Below are 23,079 nucleotides of genomic sequence, written 5' to 3'. Positions count from 1 at the left end.
GAGAGAGAGAGAGAGAGAGAGAGAGAGAGAGAGAGAGAGAGAGAATGGAAGATCAACATAACAGAAAGAGGCTAATGAAATAGTGGAGCTGTCACACCAACCTGGACTTCTTGTAAAAGACATAAAAAGCAAAATATTGCTTGCATCCTGTTGGTTGAGTTTTTTGTAATCTACAGCCAAATGGGGTCCTAACTGATTCAAACATGCACATGGCACCCCTGGGCCTGTGCTTTTTCTGCAAGGCTTAGCACCCTGGAGACTAAAGGAGCCTCAAAAGAACATCCCAGGTACCAGAGACATTATCCCAAAACCCCCTCTTCCAAACCGGCCCCAGCCTGCATTTGCCAGGGAGCTCAGAGTGTGAGACTCTCAGAGAGCTGCAGTAATCCTGGCGTTTCTCTCACACAGGCTCCTCTGGTCGAAGCAGTGGAGGTCGCAGTACCTTGTTGCTTTGTCTTTAGAGAGGCCCCTTTCCCTTGAATTAGTGGGTCCTGGCACAGAAGCCTTACTGTGAGAGGGGTGCCCCCTGGCAACATGGTGTCCAGAAGAAGGAAGTCAGAACAGGGAAGAATCCTGCCAGAGACAAACAGGAGAATCTCCAAGGACCATCCCTATCAGGAAATTCTACAGTTCTGCGAATTAACACACACAAGAAACACCACACAGCATAGAAGGAAACAAAGCAGGGTTTGGAGTCAGGAGAACCCCCACACACACATACACACACACAACTAGATGTAAAAGCCTATCTCTCTCCTCAATGGCAGTAACTGCAGCATAAATGACTAGTTTCCTCTGTTCGAGGAGATACAGCCCTGAGTTTTCCCGAGTACATGGTCATTACATTTCCCGACCTTCTTCGCAGTGAGGTGTAGCCACATGACTAGGTTCTGAAGTAAGAACAGAAGTATTAAGTGCAGCTTTCAGGAAGTATCCATAAGAGGGAAAGCACGCGGTTCCTCCCCCTTTTTATTCTTTACCTATATTTCCATTCTGCTCCCTAGGATACAAATGTGATAGCGCTCTTGCTGCCATATGGAACCATGAATACCACAGCAAAACAGTAGGTGGATCCTCGATCCCTATGACTTTGTGGAGAACTGCCTATGCTTAGACTCTGGTGGGAAAGAAAAACAAACTTACTTTGTTTAAGCCAAAACTATTTTGGGTCTGTATACATACTTCTGACCAAAACACGTATTCACTCTGGAGCAAAGTCTTGTGGCCTTTCTGGGCCTCCATAGATAACCTTATGTATACAGTGAGAATCAATGCAGACTCCACAGATCAGAATGTGCTTGGGCAGGGAAGTGAGAGGATGTTTATGAAGCACTATGAAAACTGCTTAGCCCTACAAAAGTGTTAGACATTTGTTGCTGGGTGCCAAAAAAGACATGATGAGGGTGGGGAGTTGGGGTGAGGGTAGAGAGCGATACGGAACAATCTTAAATGTTACATTCCTTCCCACAGTGCTTCCCAAAGATGTGGCACTTCCTGTCTCCATAGAACTTGACCTCCCTCGTCTGATGGTGGTGGTGGTGGCCTAAGGAGGCTGCATTAGAGGCTTGCTAAATCTGGCAGCCTTTGTAGTCCCTGGTGACACGACTTTATTCATCCTAGACTGACCAGATCTTTGGGGCCAGGTGGCTGAGAATTTTTGCTTTTCTAATCCATAGGGCCAGGGGTCCTCCCTGAGTCAGTGGTAGGACCCTCGTGAGACCACATGGGAGGCGTACAGGGGACCATGGAGCATCAGCTTGGTCTGGTAAAAGTCATACACTACAGTACAGCTAAGGGCAACATACCAATGCCAGCAGATTGTGGAACAACCAAAAATTCTTGGTCAATTTTGCAGGAGACCTTGCAGCCTCCTCCCCACCCCACCACCCTGGTAAAGTGCCCTGTGGCAGAGACCCCTGTGGCCAAGGCTCACTGATGCGAGACTGCACCTGGGAGAGTTCAAGGCCCCAGCAGGTCGAGCCTGTTCCTTCAGGGTTGGTGCTCATCTTTCAGTTTGCAGCAATCTGGCGAATTTCCAGCTCATCGTAGTTCGTGGAGCTCTGGCCCAGACAGGTCAAAACTGCTGCGTCCCAGACAAGCCCAGTGGGATTGTACCCTGGTTGCCGCTCACAGCTGCTGAGCACAGAAGTGGCCCTCCAGGCAAGTGTCACGGGCTTGGTTGGGCTGCTCTCTAATCCCAGCATGCTCCATACAGCCCTGGACTCGCAGAAAGGCCTCTGGCAGTGGTTGACTGGAATCCAACAACCAGGGAGTGTGGGAATGGGTGGGAATCCGGGCAGAGTGGAGTAGAGAAGTTGGCAGCTTCCTGCTTGCTGATTCGGGCTTCTCTGCCCTTCATCCATTTGTCCTGAGGAATTGGAGAAGGTAGAACCCATGATAGTCAGGTCTCTTCTAAATCCTGACTGAGTGAGCCTTTTCCCAGCAGGTGCTGAGAGAAGCAGACCTTGGGGGTAGGAGTGCTGAGCCATCAGAGGAAGCCAGGAGTGCTTGCCAGCCTAGAGGAGATGGCAGAGCCCAGCTGAGGGATCAGGAACAGGCAGGAGGCAGTGGGCAGGGGCCAGAAATGGAGATCCCTGCAAATGTCTCTCATCTGGTAGGCCACAGCTTGACTTGTTTCAAATAGGAGCGAAATAAATCTCCGCTTTGGTGGTCCCTAGCTGACTGGGGCTGCCAGCCAATTCCACTCAGCCAACAGTCTAGATGACCTGACCCACTGGCCCTGACGCAGTTCCAGCCTGGTGACTTGAAGTCCTTTACCTTGGGAGTTACTAAGCAGCCAGAGGACCAGCTATTCTGTCAGGGCCACACAAGGTGTGGAGGGTCCCAGTGGCACCCTATCCTGGCCCCCTGGGAGCTTATCTTCCCAGGATATGCCATGTTCTGTTGGAACATGCAACTCACCTCCTCCTGAGGGATTTCTTGCACTGTGGAGGGATGCTAGTGCCAATAGCCAAGTTTCCCCAGAGCAGCCCTCAGGCGACAGCAAACAGGGATTGGTAGAGAATGACCCCAGCTCCCTCTCTGGGTCAACCTCCTGGTTCTGAAACTTCCACGCTGCCTAGATTCCCAGATGTGCCTAGTGGGTTTGATCCCCAGACGCACACATTGGGGACCTGTTCCCAGCACATTTCACATCTGAGCTCCTCTATCCCTAGTCTCACCCCCCAGCTCTGTTTCCCGGATGCTTCCTAAATGCCCAGTCTGCATTTAAATACTTGCCTTGGGATCTGCTTCTAGGAGAATAAAACCAAGACACCAAGTTGATTAGCATGGGTGTGGCTGAAATTCTCCAAAGGTGTAGACCTATAGGCATGACCTGGGGTCCCAGCCTAACTAAAGCGCTAAAGATCTGTCCTGCACTGAAGAAGCCCATGGAGGAGCTCTTTCACGGACTGGATGTCTGTGTCCTCACAAAATCCATATTTTGGAGCCCTAGCCCTCAGGGCTATGGCATTAGAAGGTGAGGCCTTTAGAAGTGATGGGACCAATGAGGGTGGAGCTCTCATGAGTGTGATTAGTGCCCTTATAAAAGATGCCAGGGCAACCCACTAGGGACCCCTTCTGTCTCTCTTAGTCAGAACCTTTCTTTCCTCCAATAAATAATTTCTGCTAGGAAAAAAGAAGAAGAGGAAGAAGAGGAGGAGGAGGAGGAGGAGGAAGCAGCCAGTGTGGCTGGGGTGTGGCCCAGTGGTACAGCACTTGTCTGGAGTGCATGAGGCTTTGGGTGCCATCCCCAGCACTGCTAAATAATAAATAGAAGAGGCCCAGGAATCACCATCCTTGCTCCTTCTGCCGCTTGAGAATTCGGGGAGAAGGCACCATCTATGAACCAAGAAATGGGCTCCTACCAGACATCAGTCAAATCTGCTAACATCTTGATCTTGGATTTCCTAGTCTCCAGAGCCATGAGAAATCAATTTCTGTTGCTTATAAGCTACCAGCTGATGATATTTTGTTACAATAGACTGAACAGACAAATCCTCCCCCAACAGACTGTGAGCTTCCAGAGGGAGGGCAGGGCCTGTCTCCCGTACTCACCTAGGCAGCCCAGGCTGATCAAGAGAGATACTCAGTAAATTGAATGAAACTGACTTAAAGCTGATGCCAGAAACTCTTCTGCTTCCCCATCAATCCAAAATCTCTCACGGTCACCTGCTTCCCAGCGTTGCTCTCTACTTAACTCATATATTGCATGCATTCATAAATTCCTAGAAATATGTTGGGCAGCTGCTATACAGGAGGCATCAAGCTAGAGACCTCCCCATCCAAGCAGGTCCAGCTCTCCTCTCTGTTTCTTCACTTATTTGTGATCGTCAGTGACTAACAATCACAGACTGTTGGGCGCAGGCGCTCAACATACCATACCCCACCCGGGACTAAGGACCACGCCAGCTTCCGCAATGTACTACGTCCCTCTTTAAATTAGCCAACCGGTACGCACTTCGTGCTCACTCCGTACTCTGTGGCAACTCCTGATTGGCCACAGCTGGATATAGTAGCTGGAGCCTGCATCCCATTCCCGCCCTGCTTCCTCGTGGCAGCCTGTGATTGGTCACGGCCAAATATATAAACCAGAGCCCGCATGAATAAAGCAGCAGTTAACTGTCGTCCACAAAAGCATCTCCTGTCTCCTGTTTCATTGGGGCTGCGCCGGTCAACAGACGTGTGCCATATAACGACGTTTCAGTCAATGACAGGCCAGGTAGAAGATGGTGGTCACCCATAAGTTGCTGTCACTTAGTGATGTCATTATCTAGTCTTAGTTTGTGTTAGTACACTCAGTCATGTTCATACAACAATGAAATCACCTAATGATGCATTCTCAGAAGTGTCCCTGTTATTAATGGATGCATGGCTATATTTGCATTTTAAATGAGGCTATTGAAGGTAGAAAATTTCTCCAAAGAATTGACTTTCTAATGAGTAGACAGTGGCAGTAGCTGATATTTTGAAATAGAATGAAAAGCCCTAAAATGCTGCCCTTAATTAGAATATTCGACTCTGCCTGACATTCAAAGGAAGTGAGTCCAGCATTTCGACCCTCAGCTCCAGCCCCAGCAAGCAGCACACAAAAGCACTGAAGTTAGTTTCCAGACTTGGGACCATAAACCTGTGCCCAGAGCCCCTTGTTACGACTCACATGAATGCTCCCTCGAGCCCACTGTGCACATAAGGGTGTTCTCTTGCCTTCCCGACCCCGTACTTGTCTGAGTCCCAGTGTAAATGGAAATGCTGTGTGATTGACAGGCCAGCCAAAGGCTTATATTTGGTTCGAATCTGAGATACCATTACCATGGCGACCACTGTACCTGGCAGCTCTGTTATCTTCCCTGCTCTGGGGAGTAAAGGGCGATACCTAGGAGACTTTCCTTCTGGAAGCCACTCCTTCCTCCAAGAGTGCCTTTTAATTTCTCCCAGGGGGCCTTGCTGCTTTGGAGCAAGTTGGCTTTACACCTCCCTGTGGCTCTCCTTCTGCTAATGGTGAGGGAGGTTTTAAGGAAAGTTGTTATGCTTTAATCAAGCTCTCAGTCTCCTGAAAGCTTCTAGCTACTCACTTTCCTGGGGTATCTGATGCATAGCCTAGCCAAACAGAGTCAGAAATCCACCATAGACCCCTGGGCACAAGGCCACAGTCACAGAATCTTTGTGCTTGAAGGTGGCAGCACTCAGTGGGGTGCACTGCTTAGATCTCCCCTGCTAAAGACTCTCTCAATTCACATGTTGACATTGTAACTGCTCAACTAATGGTATTAGGAGGTGGAGATATAAGAAGAAATATAACTCCCAACCTGCTAGATGTCCAAAATGCCAAGTTTGTGTTCTCTAAGACCGAGGGAATGAATCCTAGCAACAACGGAGGTTAAGAGTAGGAGGAATTTGTTGAAAGAAAGCTTCAGTCTAAGAGGGACAGAAGGGGACCCGGAAAGTGGGTTGCCCACCAAACCTGCTTCTCAAGGGTATTTACTGAGCAGAGGCCATGAGATGAGGTAGGTTTAAAGGTGGGACAGAACTATAATCAATCGATCAATAAGATTACAAATATAGTCACTTAGGTAATGCTGATCTGATGGCAAACCATAGGATGGGTATGAGGTGGGACAAAACTATGGCCAACCAACAGAGTTACAAGCATAGTCACTTGGGTAATATTGATTAAATGAGGACCAAATGGGGAAGCAAGCACACAAGGGCAGATAAGGACTTTTCTGGAAGAGATGCTCCTTTCCTTAAGGAGGTTTGGATCCCTCACCCAAGGTGACTGATGCTTCTTTGGACTACCAATCACTGCTGTTCCTCTCTAGGGGAAGTATATTGGTGAGTAGTTCCTCTTTTTCTTGAAGTCTTATCTTCAGTCAGTTCACCTCTACTCATATTTGTCTTCTACACTGACCTTTTGAAGGCCCAGACTTGTCTGACTGCCTATGATATTTCAACCTCACTTTTGCTACCTATAATAGCAGGGCATTTGAGGGTGAGAAGGTCATGAGGGTGAAGCCCTCATGTATCGGATTAGTTGCCCTCTTAAAAAAAAAAAGAGAGCCCTTTGCCTCATTTGCCAGATGAGAATGCAGCAGGAAGATGGCTGTTAATAAACGAAGAAGTGATTCTTCATTAGACATCAAATCTGCTGGCATCTTGTTCTTGGCCTTTCAGCCTCCAGTTCCATGAGAAATAAATGTCTGTTGTGTATAAGCCACCCAGCATATGTTATTTTGTTATAGTAGCACAAGCAGCCTAAGGCAATCCCACCTTCTAGACAGAAAGATTCCTTCAATTCTTAGGGTGTGGGCCATAGACAACTAAGAGAGTGTCCCCCGCTGCATAAATTGCCATCCCCCCCAAGAAACTGCCTCACCCAAAGTCACACCCTCTTCCTGGGGGCAGACTACATTCAAGGACTGGCTTATTTGGCCTGCAAAGGCCCTGCCTCCTCAGCTCAAATGAGAACATCAATGAAGGGTCATCCTTAGTCAAAGCCTTCCTGAGAACCATGGAGACCAGCTGTCATGCACTATAGAAGTGCGCCCCTACAAAATGCTTGCTCAGCAATCTCCACCTCAGAGCCTGTTTGTAGGCAGCCTAACCTGTAAATTGGGACTTGGAGTTCATTCGTACAACGCTTCTCTCAACAGAGAAGGGACATGGAGGGAATTGAAGAATGAGAACTGGATTTCAGAGGCCATTGCCACATTACTCTGCCTCTCTGAGAACTCAGTCTCACTGCAGCTACCGCCACCAGTGAGAAGACTCCACATGGCCTCTACCTCTATGTTTCAAAAGTCTCTGACTGAAAATTACCATGGATGCCAGGACTGGGTGCCCAAGGAGGTCTGGGAAGGGAATATCTGGCAGAGCCAGTTGAATCAGCTAGACTGCAGACCAGTGACTCAATTCTGCTTGCAAATTAAAAGCACCTGGAAGCTTGAAGACATCCTGATGACTTGGCCATACCCTAGAGCAGTTATATCAGAATTTTGTGGATATCCAAGCATAACATTTAAAAAAAAAACTCTCTGAATAGTTCTGACCAAAAGTGGAGAACTTCCTCTGCTGGAAGAGAAGCCAAAGATGAAAGGACTGGTGAATCTCTCCCCTTAGCTCCCTGTGGTATCAGATAGGGTTTGATCAGGGAAGTGGAACCACTTTGAGTGATACAGTAGAAGGAATTTATTGTGGAATTGGGCTTGACACAACTGTGTGAGCTTGCCAAGCCAGGTGTGTAAGAAGACTGACCTGCAACTTACGGTAGGTGTAAAGGCAGCAGAGTTAGCAGTTGTGATAAAAGACAGGCATTATAATAGTTACCTATTGCTGCATAACAAATGACCCCAAAGTTCTGTAATTTGAAAAAAACATTTATTATCTCATATAGTGTCTGAAATTCAGGAATCCAGAAGCAGTTTAGCTAGGTGGTTCAGGATCAAGGTCTCATGAGGTTTTAGGAAAGATGTCAGCTAGGGCCACAGTCATCCAAAGGCTGGGTTAGGGGTGGAGGATCTGTTCCCAAGATGGCTGCCTCATGTGGCTGTTGACAGGAGGCCTCAGTTCCTTGCTGGATGTAGGTCAAATGCTTCAGCTTCTCACCACATGGATCTCTCCATGGGCCTACTCTCTCCATGGGTAGAACAGCTAATTTTCCACAGATCAAGTGAATTCAGGAGACGACAGGAGGGAAAGATGAGGGGAGAGTCCAAGACAAAAAGTACAATGTCTTTTATACTCTAATTCAGAAGTGATAGCCATTGATATAGGGGAATGAAACTCCCAATCTACTATATGTCCAGTACGAGTTCATGTTCTCTAAAATCGAAGAATGAATTTTAGGAACAATGGAGGTTAAGAGCAGAATACATTTATTGAGAGAAAGAAAGCTTCTGTCTGAGAGAGACAGAAGGGGTCCCAAGTGGGTTACCAAAGACTGTCTTTTTTAGGGACTTTTATAGAGCAAAACCACGAGATGAGATGGGTCCAAAATGGGATGGGACAGAACTATAGTAAACCAATAAGATTATTTGTTCAGGTAAAATTGACCAAGTTGGGGACAAATGAGGAAGCAAATCACACAGAAAGTGGGTGTGTTTAAAGAGTAGTGACTCTTCCTGTAGAGGATTGGGATGGCGACTCCTGACTTCTTCGAGGAGAGCCATACCTATTTAGAATATCAATCCCTGATGTTTATACTTAGGATGTGGTTGCATTTGTTTTGTCTTTGAGATCTGGCCCTCAGCAAAGGTGTCTGTCTCCTCCAGTGCTGCAAGGTATCTGGTCTGCATTGGCTCCTTCAAGGGCCCAGCCCTGTCTGACAACCTATAATATTTCTAAGTCAGCTGCCTTTAACACCATCACTTCCGTCATATTCAAATCGGTCATACAGACTGGGTACAAGATGAGAGGGACTACTCAAGGGCATGGATACAGAAGGCAGGGGTCACTAGGGGAGTGTATCTTGGTGGTCACCTATCACAACTGTGTGGGCGTCAGTGAGCACAAAGATGAACTGGAACCCAGGTAACAGCTGAAATCCACATTTCAATCTCTCCAACTGAGACAGTAGAGAAGGGCCACATGCTCCCAAGAGGGACTTTGTATTTTTCTTCCCTGATGCTCCAAATACCTTGCAGCCAGCCCAGATACACAGAACACCTCAGTGGTTCTGGGAGATATTTGCTTTTTCTTCAGTAGGCTTCTAGTGTGGACATACATCAGATGAATCCACCCTCTGGATGATTCTGCCCCTCTGGAATCCTCTTCAGTTAGATCCACAAGGGGTCCTGCCCTTATGCTTGACCAAAAAGAAACTTTGACACTATGCATGCATGAACCTGCCTTTTTCTTCTATGTAATCAGCCTTCCCATTCCCTTAGCAGGTCAGTCTGTGCTGAGCTGACACACTGAGAACTGCTAAAACCAAAAGCCACTGGCACCAAAAGCAGCTGATTGCTAGGGCTGATAGCTAGCAGCAGAGAACAGTGGCTAGTAGTAGAGAGCAGTGGAGAGTAATGGAAAATTGCCATAAACTGTCATTCCCACTAAGCCGAAGAGTCCCCAAGGCTTGCTGGTAGTTACTTTCTCTGAGAGGCAAGGAGGGCCACTAAAAGAGCTGGTAGTCACTGATGTTTAAAGGTCAGGACTATAAGTACTGAAAGAGCCACACTTTGCCATTTCTTGATTCCTACACAAATTGAGCAAAAGAACCCTTTGCCCATTGGTAACATCTTGGTGGCCAGTACAAGGGCAGCCTCTTTAGAGGTCCTTTTTTTTAAAGAGGGTAAGATTAAACATAACAAAACAGAACAAAACAGATCATAAGAAAACAATTTAAATAAATACAGATTTCAAAGCAAGTCCACTGGAGATTTTCACTGTCTATTTTATTGTCTCTAGTTTTCTTCCAAATAGTTGTCCCCATCTTTACACATATTGAATACATACTGAACATTGTAGAACTAATCTAATCATAACAGGATGATGAAGGCTTTTTAGGTCTTCAAGGCCTGACACTGGGGAAGTCAATAATGACTGCCATAATGTCTCTAATTCTCTTTGAAGTAGCTGTCCTTATCTTTACGTATGCTGAAATTGAACATAAGAGGCTAGACTGCTATCACTCTGAACAGTGAATAATACTATTGCTAGATTTTATATTATAATGCTACAGAATTAGCACTGGGTATCTTAGTGTCTCTTCTTCTTTAGAGTATCTGTTCATTACATCGTGTATTATATAATTTGTTCCCATCAACTGTTTAGAAATTCTCCATATGTGTGAGTCTCTACATGTATATCTATCCTTTCTGTATTATAGGGAAAAACAGATCATAACAAGGCAACAAAACAAATCCCTAGAAAAACATGAAATGAAAAAGACATATAAAACCACAATATTAGGTGATCTACAGTAGTTACTATGCTTCCTCTTGTTATTTTCAATAGAGTTGTCCACATCATCAGGAATAATATAATTGAACATAGAATTACATAGCTATTTTAATAAAAACACAACTTTGGAGACATTGTAGGACTTCAAAAGCAGTTAATAATCAAACTGGAATGGATATCTTATTACAGCTTGTCATCTTCAGAGTAGTTGCCTCTACTCTTAGACTTGATACTATCAAGCACACTAAATTCGAATAAAACCAGTCAAGGCAAAACAGCGATCTAACAAACCAGCTTCAAATGAGATCAGTCATAGTAAGGCAATGTGAGTAATACAAGGCTTCAGTTTAAGTTAATAGGAAATTAAGGATAGTTACTGTGGTATAGCTTGCTATTTTTGAGTTAGCCATCTGTGCCCTCAAATCTAGTATGAGTAGACAGACTGGAACAAAATAAAATCAAGCTAAACAGAGTGATAAGACTACTGTGACTTTTAAATTCTGATACACTATTAACAATGTTTTGCTTTCCTTTTTTAGGCAATTCCTCACCTTTCCCTTTCTCAGGATGCTTTATATATTTTGAGTCCCACTAGCTCCTTTAGTTTTTAGATTAGGGGGTCAACCTGTTATCTATCTGAGTGTTGCTAAACCTTTTTACCCCTGGGCTTGATCTTGAGCTATATTACTTTACTTACTAAAAACCACAAGGTTTTCCTTCCTTCCAGCTGTGTAGTTCTACACTGCACAAAAGTGTTACAACTTTCCAACCTATCTGCGGGTGCTGGACGAGTTGTCCCTATTTCTCTCTGGTTCCCTGTCACATAGAGCATTGTTTTCTCATCTTTGACTTTCAGTTTATTAACCCTCTTTCAGGTTGAATATATTTCCTATTCAGAGCATCTCAATGGATCCTGCCTCCTAATCTACTCTGCCTGTGTTTCTTTTTGTTAGTGTATCAAGGCTATCTATATTAGAGGTTATAGCCTACATTTTCTGCCTCATCTCTGCTATTCTATTTTTTTGCTATTATTTGTCACTTTTCTCCTTCATTCCACTATCTGCCCTGTTCATTGTGGCCTCTCTGACACTGTTGCTGGAATCCTGGTATTTTTTTTCTCTCTCTCTCTCTAGAATGTCCTTCAGTATTTTTTGTAGGGTTGAATTGGTGGCCATGAACTCCCACAGTTCCTCCTTGTCTTGGAAATGTCTTGTTTCTCCATTAATTTTGAGAGAGAGTTTTTCAGGGTATATCAATCTGGGATGGAGATTATTTCTTTTAGGGCTTGGACTATTTCTCCCTAGGCTCTTCTCAATTTGAGAGTTTGTATTGGTAAGTCTGTCGTTATTTGGATGGTTTTTCCTTTGTAGGTGATCTGCTTCTTTTCTCTGGCTTGTGGTGGATTTCTGGGATCTTGGTTATTATATGTCTGGGTATAGATCTGTTTTGATTGTAGTTGGTTGGAGTTCTGTATGTCTCATTTATCTGGATATCATTTCTTTTTCCTATGCTTTGGAAGTTTTCCTTAATTATTTCTGTGACTAGTCTTTGTAATTCATTTGTGGTTACTCCTGCTTCTTCGCTCACATTTTTAATTCTTAAGTTATAGATCTTCTTGTCATCTTCTAGCCTTTGAATTATTTCTTCCTGGTTCCTTGTTATTTTTAAGAGATCTTTTCTTTCATGATCACACATTATAAATCTCTCTTCAAGTTTCGAAAGGCTAACTTTAGTTTCTGTCAAGGCATTTTGCCAGCTTTCAACAGAATTTTTAGTTTCCTGGTAATCTCTTTGGATCTGTTTCATGTATTCCAGATTTTGTTTATATTCTTCACCAAAGGTTTCTCTTCCTTTTCTGGGCTCCTCCATTCTTCCATCTGTGTTATCTTGGGAGGGGCTTAGCATTTCTTTAATTAATCTTTTTATATCTTGCCTCACTTGGATTAGAATTTCAGTTTTAAGTTCATCTACGAGGTCATGAAGGTATTTCTTTATGTCTGCTGATGTTGTGGCTAATATTGCATGATTACTGCACTGGTTCTCTTCTGTATTTACCTCTCCTGGGCTTATTTTCCCAGGGTCAGCGGCTGGAGGTTTTTTCTTATTTCTTTCTCTTGTCATGTTTCTGGTTTCTTTCAGACAGGTGTGTCGTGGAGGTCTCAGGCCCTTTCCATATTGCTTATGGCTTTTCTGAAGCATGCTGACTAGGTTTTGCTGCACTCTCCAATTTGCTGTTATCTGAGGTGCACACAGGGACGATGCGGGCTAGCCCCTTGCCTCTGAGCCAGTCAACTGGCAAGTGCCTTCAACAACTTAGGCTATGCTGTGGCGGAGGTCACAAGTTTGTGACAGAGTCATCCGTGGCTATTGAGTCCTGGCCAGGGGCGTGGCTCAGCCCAAGCAGATCTGACCAGTCCTCTCTGGGATAGGGGTGGCTGTGACACCACCACGACACTGGCCTCTACCCCACTCCAAGATAGACGTCTTCCAGCCAGCAACACCTGCTGTGGGACCCAATTTCCAGCACTCACCAAGAAAATTAATACAGCTCTCCACCTTGGCTCCACTCCATTCTGTGCTGTGTCCTCCAGCCAAGGGCCCAGGACTCACCAATTCCCATTATCGGTGGCTGTTCCTTCAGCGTGACCTTGAATCGCCGGACTCCACAAGTGCACTAAATCTTTAGCTGTTCCAATAGTAGAACCAGGATTGTGTATGTTTGATTGGTTCTTCTCACCTTAGTTTCTTCCTGGGTCAAGATGATCAATCTCCTTCTGTTTGGGACTCCTCGTGCTATATTATTCTGGAATCTAAGTTGACTATCTCAAGGAGCCTCTGTAACCTACTGTTATCTATCTGCCATCTTTACCAGAACTCTTTAGAGGTTTTTTTTAGAATACCCTAAAGAAAAGGGTAGGCAACAGTCAGTGATGCAGAAAAGGCTCCAGAACAAGCCTGTGTCCGATTTCCATCTTATATGTGGGTGGAGATACATGTTAGCCGGGGATACAATATCTATGGTGTGGGTAACCTGCAGGAAACTAGCATCCTTAGCCACTCTGCATGTGTACCTATCTCATGATCTAGGAAACACTAAAGGACAAATTTTGGCCAAAGCAACTACAGGCCTAGATGCTCTCTCCTGGTCCAAAAACAAGAATCAAGAGATCAACACACACATGTGAGCTGCAGCAGCACCTGTTAACAACAAGCTACAGAGTCTGACAGCATTAGCACTGTCCCAGTGCCTTCCAACCACATGCAAAAGTCTCCTGAAGCCATTTCCAACCTGGAATATGCAGAGAAGGGGATTCTAGGAATGTAATTCCAGCTTTACAAGATGGCCATAGCATAAAGGACTGAAGTGTGTGTTAGAGGTTGGCTACTACCAATGAAAGAGGCAGTCATCACATGCTTCCTCTTCTTTCTCCTTGGACTGGAACCAGAAGGAGCAGAGACAATCATGGATGAGCTAGAGTTTGCCAGTGAGAAACCTGAGAGCCCTCAGTCTTCTCAGAAGCTCAGAGAAAGCCCCTCCAATGCCCTTTTTGGGCCCATGAAAACCCCAGTCTAGATTAAACCTCTTTCATTCCATGTGGCAGAGAGAGGTAAAGAAAGATGGGCAGTGGATGTTATAAAAGCTGATTCCCTGGAGCAGATGATAACTTCTCCACACTTTACATCAATACCTCTAGACAGACAGATGAAAATCATACTGAAATGGCCTGGTCATATTGAACAACATGGCCATTTATACTATTAGCTTGATGTCTCTTGACTCCAAATTGTCTCACACTAATGATACTCAGGCAGAGATTAAATGGCACAAAATATGGTATATAGGACATGCCTGACTGTCATTTTGGAAATCCTAAATATTTCCCCTACTGGCTTACTCATGGCTGAAATTCCTCTAATCAAAAGCTTATATTTGTTTTAATAAGTGGCTGTCTCTAAGAAGGGTCATGTTTGAGGTGATTAAGAGTCCTTTATATTCCTCAATGAAAATGTAATCCAGAGAGGTGGATTGATACTGTGAATAAGGAAGGGAACACTATTAATAATAATAATAATAATAATAATAAAGGGTCAGGTGAACAAGAATGGAGAGCTATGAAAAGGGTATATGAAAGAAGTAACCCTATGTTGTCACCAAAGCCTGCTTTATTTTCTTCTGTCTGGGATCACAGAAAGACTACATTTCCCAGCCTCCCTTGAAGTTAGACTGAGGTTATATGATTGGATTCTGGCCAATGTGATGTAAGTGGGAATAATATAAATCACTTCTGCTAAGCCTTGCCATTAAAAACTTCTTGTGTGATCTTCCTGCTGTAGTGTTACCTTCAGTAACAACCATAGAGGCCATTTATTTAGATGGTAGGATAGAAGCATCTGGGTTCCCAGATTCAATGCATGCCTGAGAGCTGCCCAGGGGAGTGGCCCAGCTCACGCCGGCCTTTGCAGGATTGACCCATATACCTCCAACTTAAGACATTGAGATTTGGAGCCTAATGTTTTTCTGTCATCTAGTCTATCTTGTCCTGACTAATACAGAAATTGGTACCAGAAATGGGTTTTACTGAAATAAAAATCTAAATTACAGTGTCATATACCAGACAGTGAGGGAAATAATGCCAAAGATTGGTAAGACTAGTGATCCATGTTATACAGTGGCTTAGTTACTCTTCTCATTGCTGAGACTAAATACCTGACACCCAAAGTTAAAGGGGAAAAAGTTTATTTCACCTCAAAATTTGTAGAGGTTTTGGTCCATAGTCAGTTGGCTGGTTCCAAGGCTGGGTGTCATGGCAGAGAGGAATCAGAGGAGAAACAGTTCATGGCAGGGCAAGGAGAAGGCAGCAGGAAGCAAGCAGCACATAGCAAGCCTGCCTTCTTCCTGCCCCTTCATAGTCTATCCAGGCTACAAGCCTACTGATTGGTTCTACCCACACCCAGGGCGAGACTTCCATTTCCACATCTTTAGTCCACCAAACCACACCCTTAATCCATAGTCACACACCCTAATCCAGCCACCTTCAAAACTCCCCACTTGTGGTCACAAGAGGCTTTGGAGAGACATCTACATGCAATATTTTGTCAAATTTTCACCTGCATATAGCAAGAGATAAGAATAAGGAAAACACTGAGAGGCAAAAGAACTCAAGGTAAAGATCAGGCTGAGGGGGTGTGGCCTTCTCCAAATTCCCAGGAAATGGCTTCCATTAAGTTTAGAGAGCAAGGCCAGGGGTTTACCTCGGTGGTGTAAGCACCTGCCTAGCAAGCTCAAGATCATGAGTTCGATCCCCAGTATCAAAAAAAAATTTTTTTAGAGAGCAAGGTACAAGGGTAAAAAATCAAAGAAATGCAGCAGATATGAAAACTGTATCTTGAAGAGAACTTTGGATGTGGCCATTAGCACATGGAAGTGACTCCAAAGCAAATACATCAGGGCCCATTTCATTTTAAGTGATTTGTACTGTCAAAGAAACCTTGAGCTTGGACCCAACAAAATCTTTCTCAAATTAGCTATGGAGATAAAACAGTCCTTAGGTTCCCACCAGGAGCAGGAAGCAAACTGAGAATGTTTTGTGACCTTCTCAAGAGTGGATTTCCTCAGGACCCATTTAGATAAGGCAAAGGAAAACAGATGACAGAATAAAAGATCCAACTAAGAGTAGAGCATGAGTCAGGGTGAAAAATGGACAAGGGAGATAACATGGAACCTAATGTAGGAATTTTCTCCACTGCTGGGTAGAAGGCATTCATTATAGAACATGAGAATTACTATAGACTAGCAAGTGCTTCCCTTTTCAAACCTCTCATGATTCCTCCGGAATCTTGCTCCTGCTCCATTGTCAGACTGGGGCTGGGGCATGGGGTCTAATAACTTGGCTTGTTTGGCTGATAGTTTAGCAGATTAAGAGAAACAATGTCTGGGCCTCAAGTGTTTTAGGGGTCTTTGGGGAGAGTAACAAAACACCCTAAAATTCAGTAGCCTGAGCAATAATTTATTTCTCACAATTCCCTGGAATCCTGGCAGGGCTTGGCTAAGTGGATCTTTGGCTCTATTTGGCACTGCCTGGAGTTGTAGGCCAGCTGCCTTTGGTTTATGACTAGGCCAAGAGAGCTTCCCTCGAGGGTCTGGCTCGAAGTGCTCTTCCGTGTGGCTTCCTGCTCTGCACACTACATCTCACCCTTCACTAGTCCAGTGTCAGCTTCCTTGCTGCACACCACTGGTCTCCCAGAGCACAAAGGCACAAGCTGGGATGGGATTCAGCTCAGCGGCGGCACAGACACTTGCCGGGCAAGTGTGAGGTCATGAGTTTGATTCCAGGTATCAAAAAGAAAAGAAAAAAAAGGCACAAGCTTCCAGCCCTTCTCAAGGGCCATACCCAGAACTGCTCAATGTGACATCACTTCTGTCATGTGCTATTGGCCAAAGAGAGCCATAAGGCCAGCCTGGATTCAAGGAGAGAAGTGATAGCTTAAATCAAGAGTGTGGCCCAGAGGACAACATGTTAAAGGTTTGGACCCCATCTTGGCACTCCTGGGAGGTGGTGAAATCTTCAAGAAGCAGTGGATAGAGGGAGGACTTGTCCCTGGAGACGTGCCCTTGAAGTGGATGGTCAACTCTGCTCTCTTCTGTTTTCCACTTCTGGTTACCTGACAAATAGTTTTCCTGGCCACACGTTCCTTGCCATCATGGGCCACTACAGGCCCAGAGTAGTAGGATCAAAGCCCCATAACTGGGAGCTAAAATAAACCTTTCCTCTTTATAAATTGGTATTTTTGTTATTTGTTATAGTAATAGAACTCTGACTAACACAAGAGCTCTAGACACAAGAGGACTAGAAGAGTCTACTTCTGCAGGGTGGAACAGTACACACACACACACACACACACACACATACACACACACACAGAACAGAAGTGGTGGAAGGCTGTATGTGGAGAATATTGCCCAGAGAGCCTCATCTTCAAGCTGGATGCAGTGGCTACAGAGGATAGCCACTTTGGATATGACTCTTGGGAAGGGGATGAGTATGTTATTTGGGGGGGCCTATGAGTGAAAAAAGTAAACCAAATATGTGTTATATGGAAGACTGATAGTGGTAGTTTTTAGTACTCATTCTTTAGGGCAAATTTTATTCTCTTTTAAATGCTTGGGCAGTATCTCCCATCTCACATTTTGTCCATATAATGTGAGCTGCCACAGTCTCATTAACATACAGAGTTAATGTCACCACTTCTTAAACCTAGGTGGAACTTTGTGGCTGCCTCAACCAACAGAGTTGGCCAAAAGTCACTCTAATTGATACCCAGGGTCATGCCATAAATGGAAAGATAGCTTCCATTCAACTGCTCATCTCAGGACACATACTTGAGAGCCCTGAGTCAACATTTTAAAGTTTGGATTCTCCAAAGGCTCCATGCTGGAGGAAGCATACAGAGTGCCCATGGAGAGGTCAATGCCTGAAGAGCTCCAGTTGTTCTAGCCTCCAGGTGTTCGAGTCTTCCCAAGCCAAAAGACAGATGTGTGAGTGAGCAAGCTTGGGGTGATTTCAACCTCCAGCCTTCAAGGTGCCCCAGTTGATGCCACATGGAACAAAGGTGAGCTGACCTTGATTGAACCCTGCCTGAAGATTTGGCCATATTGCTATTTCAAGGGACTAAGTACTCAGACAGTTTACAGTGCAACAAGAGATAAGTAACATAGAGTCAATCATCACTATTTCTAGGTTCTATATTTGTAAATTTGCCTACTCACTAAAAGGTTTTGTAACCCTACACTCAAAATACTCACATTTTTGTTGTCATTCATGGACACATGGTATAGCAACAAATTTGAGTCACCTGACATGTCCATTCATAGCTAAGGTCAAACAAAGTGACATTCTGCCTTCATATTTCAATCCTTGCCTTTTTAATAATGTGATTTTGAAATCTTTCTCTCTCTAGAGGGAGCCTATCAACTCTCACCCTTCCTTGATGGACTCCAGAGGTATCATAGTGGTTTGCAGTGGGTGTTTCACAGGATACTTCTTTCCCTAGTGGACAGCCTCAGACCTAAGTGACTAACCTTGGCCATGTGTCCTTCTCACAGGAAACTTATTTATACTCACGGATGCCCCATGGCTCTTGTTTGATCTGTGCCCTGTCTATTTCTACCAAGACAGCTCTGTTCAGGAGGTCTTTGACCTGGAAAGAACTTGGGCCAGATGTATGGCCAGGAGAGGCACGAAAGAAGCAGCATGAGTGAACACGTGGCATGCCAGAAGCAGAGGGTCACTTACAGACCCCATGGGGAAGAGAGCAGCATGCCAACAGGAAATGAGGAGGAGAATCTGAGATACATGTGCTCATCCCGGACATAATGTGGGTGTGACAGAGAGAGATGGGAGATCTGCAGCCCAGAGCCTTTATTGGGGTTCAGGACATTACATGAGCAGTGTTCCCTCAAATAGGAAGTTCTGTTTTAAGGCTTTAGGACAAGCAGACACAAGTTGCATGGAGTCACTCTGTGACCCAGAAGTGGTCACTGACATATCAGCACTGTTCATCTGGGGTATGAGGGTCTGCAAGGTAAGTCAAGCAGGCTGCATCCAGCTGCCTCATATGGAGGTGATCACTAGGAGGCTTTGTGTAAGGCAGATATCTGGGTCGCCCAGCTTGAGAACTCAGAGAAGGTAGAGAGCAGGCAACTGGGTCAAGGGTAACTGAGTCCTTGATATGAGCAAGTCTGACTCATATTCAAAATGGAGTTCGGGTATTATGTTTTGAGTCTTAAATGCCTCCCAAAGTCATTGTAAAGGCTTTGTCCCCAGCCTGTAGTACACTGGGAGATGGTGGAAACTTTCAGAGGTGACACCCCAATGAAAAGAAGTCTGCCCTTGAAGGTGGCATTGGGACCTTGGTGATGCTTTGTCTATCTGTCTGTCTGTCTGTCTGTCTGTCTGTCTGTCTGTCTTTATGTGTGTGTGTCCCACCCCCAGCTTCCATGAGGTAAGCAGCTCTGCTCCATCACATACCCATGATGTTTCTGACTTACCTCAGACCCACAACAATGAAACCAGCAGTCATGAGCCCAAATAAACCTTCCATCCCGTTAGTTGATTATCTCAAGTGCTTTGTCTCAGCAACACAAAACCGACCAACACACCAGGTGTCTTAGTTACTTTTGCATTGCTGGAACAAAATACCCAACCCCCACCAGTTAAAGGAGTAGAGGTTTATTTGAGCTCACAGTTTACAGAGCTCTTGGTAGTCCTCTGGTTCCAAGGAAGGCCGCATGGCAAGGGAGCATGGAAGAGAAGAAAAGGAGCTCATGGTGTGGCAGTGGGAAGCAGAAAGAGGTCAAGCGAAGAAAGAGCTAGACCCTTGCAGGCCACACAATCAGTGACCCACCTCTTCTCACAGGTTTCACCTCCTAACATCACACTCAGCTATAAACTACCAGTAGACTAATCCAGTGATGAGTATCACACACCCCTGATCCTGTCACCTCCCAAAGTCTTACCTATGAGGGCATGAGGTTTTAGGGGGACATCTAGATATAAACCATAACACCAGGCAATGTAAACTTATAACAATTCAGCATAGCTCTCATGCTGTACATAAGTGTCATTTTTGCAGTCTATTTAATGCTGCATTTTTGCACTTTTTCTTGGTGATTTTGCTGTTGAAAAGACCCCCCAAGAGAAGCACTGTAGTGTTGTCTAATATTCCTGAGTGCAAGAAGCTTGCAATATGCCTTACAAACAAAATACACATGTTCAGTAGATATATATTACTCCCTAGGGCATGAGGTATAGAGCCACTGGATGTAAATTCAATGTCAATGAAGCGACCGTATATTAATTAAGGTGCCTTGAAACTGAAGTACTCATAAAGTAAGGTCATGCATTGATTGGTTGACAAAAATGTGACCAGAAGCTCATAGGAACCTAACCCTGTATTTCCCCTAGGAGAGACAGTTCTATATTCTCAAATTCGGTGTTCATGGAGATGTTAGAGAAACAGCCACCTTGAGTAGTGAGAATTGACTATATCTATATTCACTTCTCTTAGAGTACAGAAGAATGCCACATGTCCTAGAATTCTTGCCATTAGGGGGCACCACCAGCTGGCTCTGTGGGATGAAATGTGAGTAGCAGGCCAAAGATCTCAAGGACCACTGTTGTGCCTCAAGAAGTGATAAGCATAAAGGGCTTCTTTTCAAGTGATGGCATCTGGGAATGAAGGCAGCCTGGATCCTCGAGTAACTGCCAATAGCCTTCACCAGTCACTTCATGAGCAAGAACTCAACGCTCACTATCCTCGGCCAGTGAGCAGGTAAGGGCTCCTTTCTCGTCCGGCTGAGCCTAGTTTTTCCTGAGTAAAACACAGCTGGAGACACCCACAGTGTTTAGCTTTTCCAGCTTTACCTTCTCTACTGGTTGGGATCTTCCAGTTTGCAATGTACACCTATCACTCGACTACTTACATGTTCTAACAGCTAGCCATCTATCTGCCAATAAAGCCACAGACATTAAAAGTTAGCTCATCTCTCCACCTCCATCTCTCATCAAAAAAGAGGAGGAAGCAGGCTTAGCAGCAGAGCCCTGACCTAGCATGCACGTGCCTATGGGTTTGCACGTGCACACGGAGGAGTGGTAGATGGCTCTGATTTATTTATTCATTGGTTAAAAAAGAAAAACACAGGAAGAACTGATTTTTTTCAAAAGGAATTCCAAAGGGGAACCAGAAAGTTAAACTGTTCATGATTCACCCCGACCGGCCTCACATCTAAAGCTCTGGTCTTGTAAATAAGCTTCAAAAATGTGTCTGCTTATGTGAAGTATGCCCCTACACCCACACGGGCTCACTTGTTTATAGCAGGTATTATGGCCTGCGCCTGTCTTCCTGTAGACAAAGAAGTTGCCAAACATACAGCGATAACAAGAGCAAGACCCCTCTGGAGCGCTAGGGATGAAAAGAGGCCATGATCTGATCCAGGCTGGAGGCTGTGAAGGGGGAGCCAGGAATGAGGTAATGGGGGACTAGAGAAGGGCGATGTTAGTGGAAAGAGGATCACAAGGGAGATCTGGTGCGTCTCCGGGGTCTGGGCTGGCTGTGTCTACACTGAGGACGTGCAGCGAGGCCCTGTTAGTCCATAGCTAAGGGATTATCCTAGAGACGGGCAGAAGGCCAGATGTTCCTCCCCCGGGAGAACAGCGGATCTGGCCAACACGTGCAGATGTGCTTGTGTGTCTGCATTCCAACTGGGCCCTGCCCTTGTGGAACTTCCTGTGTTTCCACGGAAAGAACATGGGCTCTGGATTCAGAGAGCCCTACTTAAGTCCGATTTCATCTTGTACCCATTATGTCACCTTAAGCAAGTCATTTAATGTCTCTGGGTCCCACGCTCCAAGTGAAAATAATACATGGAACAGGAAGTCTCCTTCCTATCCTTCTCTAACTACCATGCATGCCCAGAAAGGGCCTTGCAAGTCTTGAAGGATTTTGTATCTTAGGCTGTGTACTATGTCTCCTACCCCCTCCATCAGCAAAAGCAGAAACAGAAACAAAACAAGCAAACAGAACAAAGATGTCCATGTCTTAATCCCTAGAATCTGCAATACCTTAGATGGCAAAAAAAAGGACTTTGTAGATATGAGTAATTTAAGAATCCTGAGATAAAGAGATCCTCCTAGACTACTCATTTGGCCCCTAACCGCCGTCACTCAGTGTCCTCATTGCACTGTGGGTGGCTGTGGGAGACAACAAAAAGTAGAGGAGGAGACCATAGAAGCTCAAGAGGCAGGAGATAGAGTGAATCAGTCACAAGTCCAGGAAAAATAGCAGCCACCAGGAGCTGTAAAAAGCAAGGAACAGATTCTCCTCTGAGCTTGCAGAGGGAGGTTGGCCCCGTGGGTGCCTTGATTTAGGATCATCGAGATGGATTCAGGACTTCCCATTTCCAGAACTGTGAGCCACCAAGCTTGTGGTCAACTTTGTTTCAGCAGCCATAGGACACTATATAGTGGCCGAGTCTGTGATCCCAAAGACAGAGTAAAGAAAAGAAAAGCCAGGTCCCAAGCCTACGCTCTGGAAAGACAGCCCTTGGGCCCTTGGGTGGGTGCTAGAGAAACTCAGCATCTCTCTAGCTGGTCTTGCCCTGGGCCTGTTACTGGGCACTCCTCTAGTTCCTCAGCTTTGTCTCTTCACAGGAGGAGCCAGGCAAGGAAAGGAATGAAACCAGCATCATTTTCTTCTCCACCTTTAGCACAAACTCCCCCTCTCCCAGTAAGACAGGGATGGCCTATAGTAGTATCTCCCAGATCTGCCCTCTGGCCACACAGAGGGCACACAGGGGAGGACAGAGCATGTACAAGGCAAACATGTGGCATCACCCACAGACTGTACCTCCCCAACCCCAAGGGAACAGCCCTAAGCCAGGTCTCAGGGACGCCAGCAGAGTTAAAGATTGTGAAGGGCATTGACTGCCATGGAAATATGCCACTGCGTGAAATGACCACTGACCATTTAGATCTGAGAAAGCAGTCATGCTGAAGACTAATGACATTATTTCATATTCCATGACTGGAGGGCGGGGCAATGTATTGTAGTGACTTGACAGACTACAACTTTTCAACTCGTAGCATGACCAGACCCTACAATATGGCATCTCCCTGCTCC

The sequence above is a fragment of the Cavia porcellus genome, unplaced genomic scaffold (genome assembly GCF_034190915.1).
Source record: "Cavia porcellus strain 051 isolate PalLab524CR breed Dunkin Hartley unplaced genomic scaffold, mCavPor4.1 scaffold_3, whole genome shotgun sequence".
Taxonomy (NCBI): domain Eukaryota; kingdom Metazoa; phylum Chordata; class Mammalia; order Rodentia; family Caviidae; genus Cavia; species Cavia porcellus.
The sequence above is the reverse complement of the archived record's forward strand: the minus strand, read 5'-3'. Positions refer to the sequence as shown.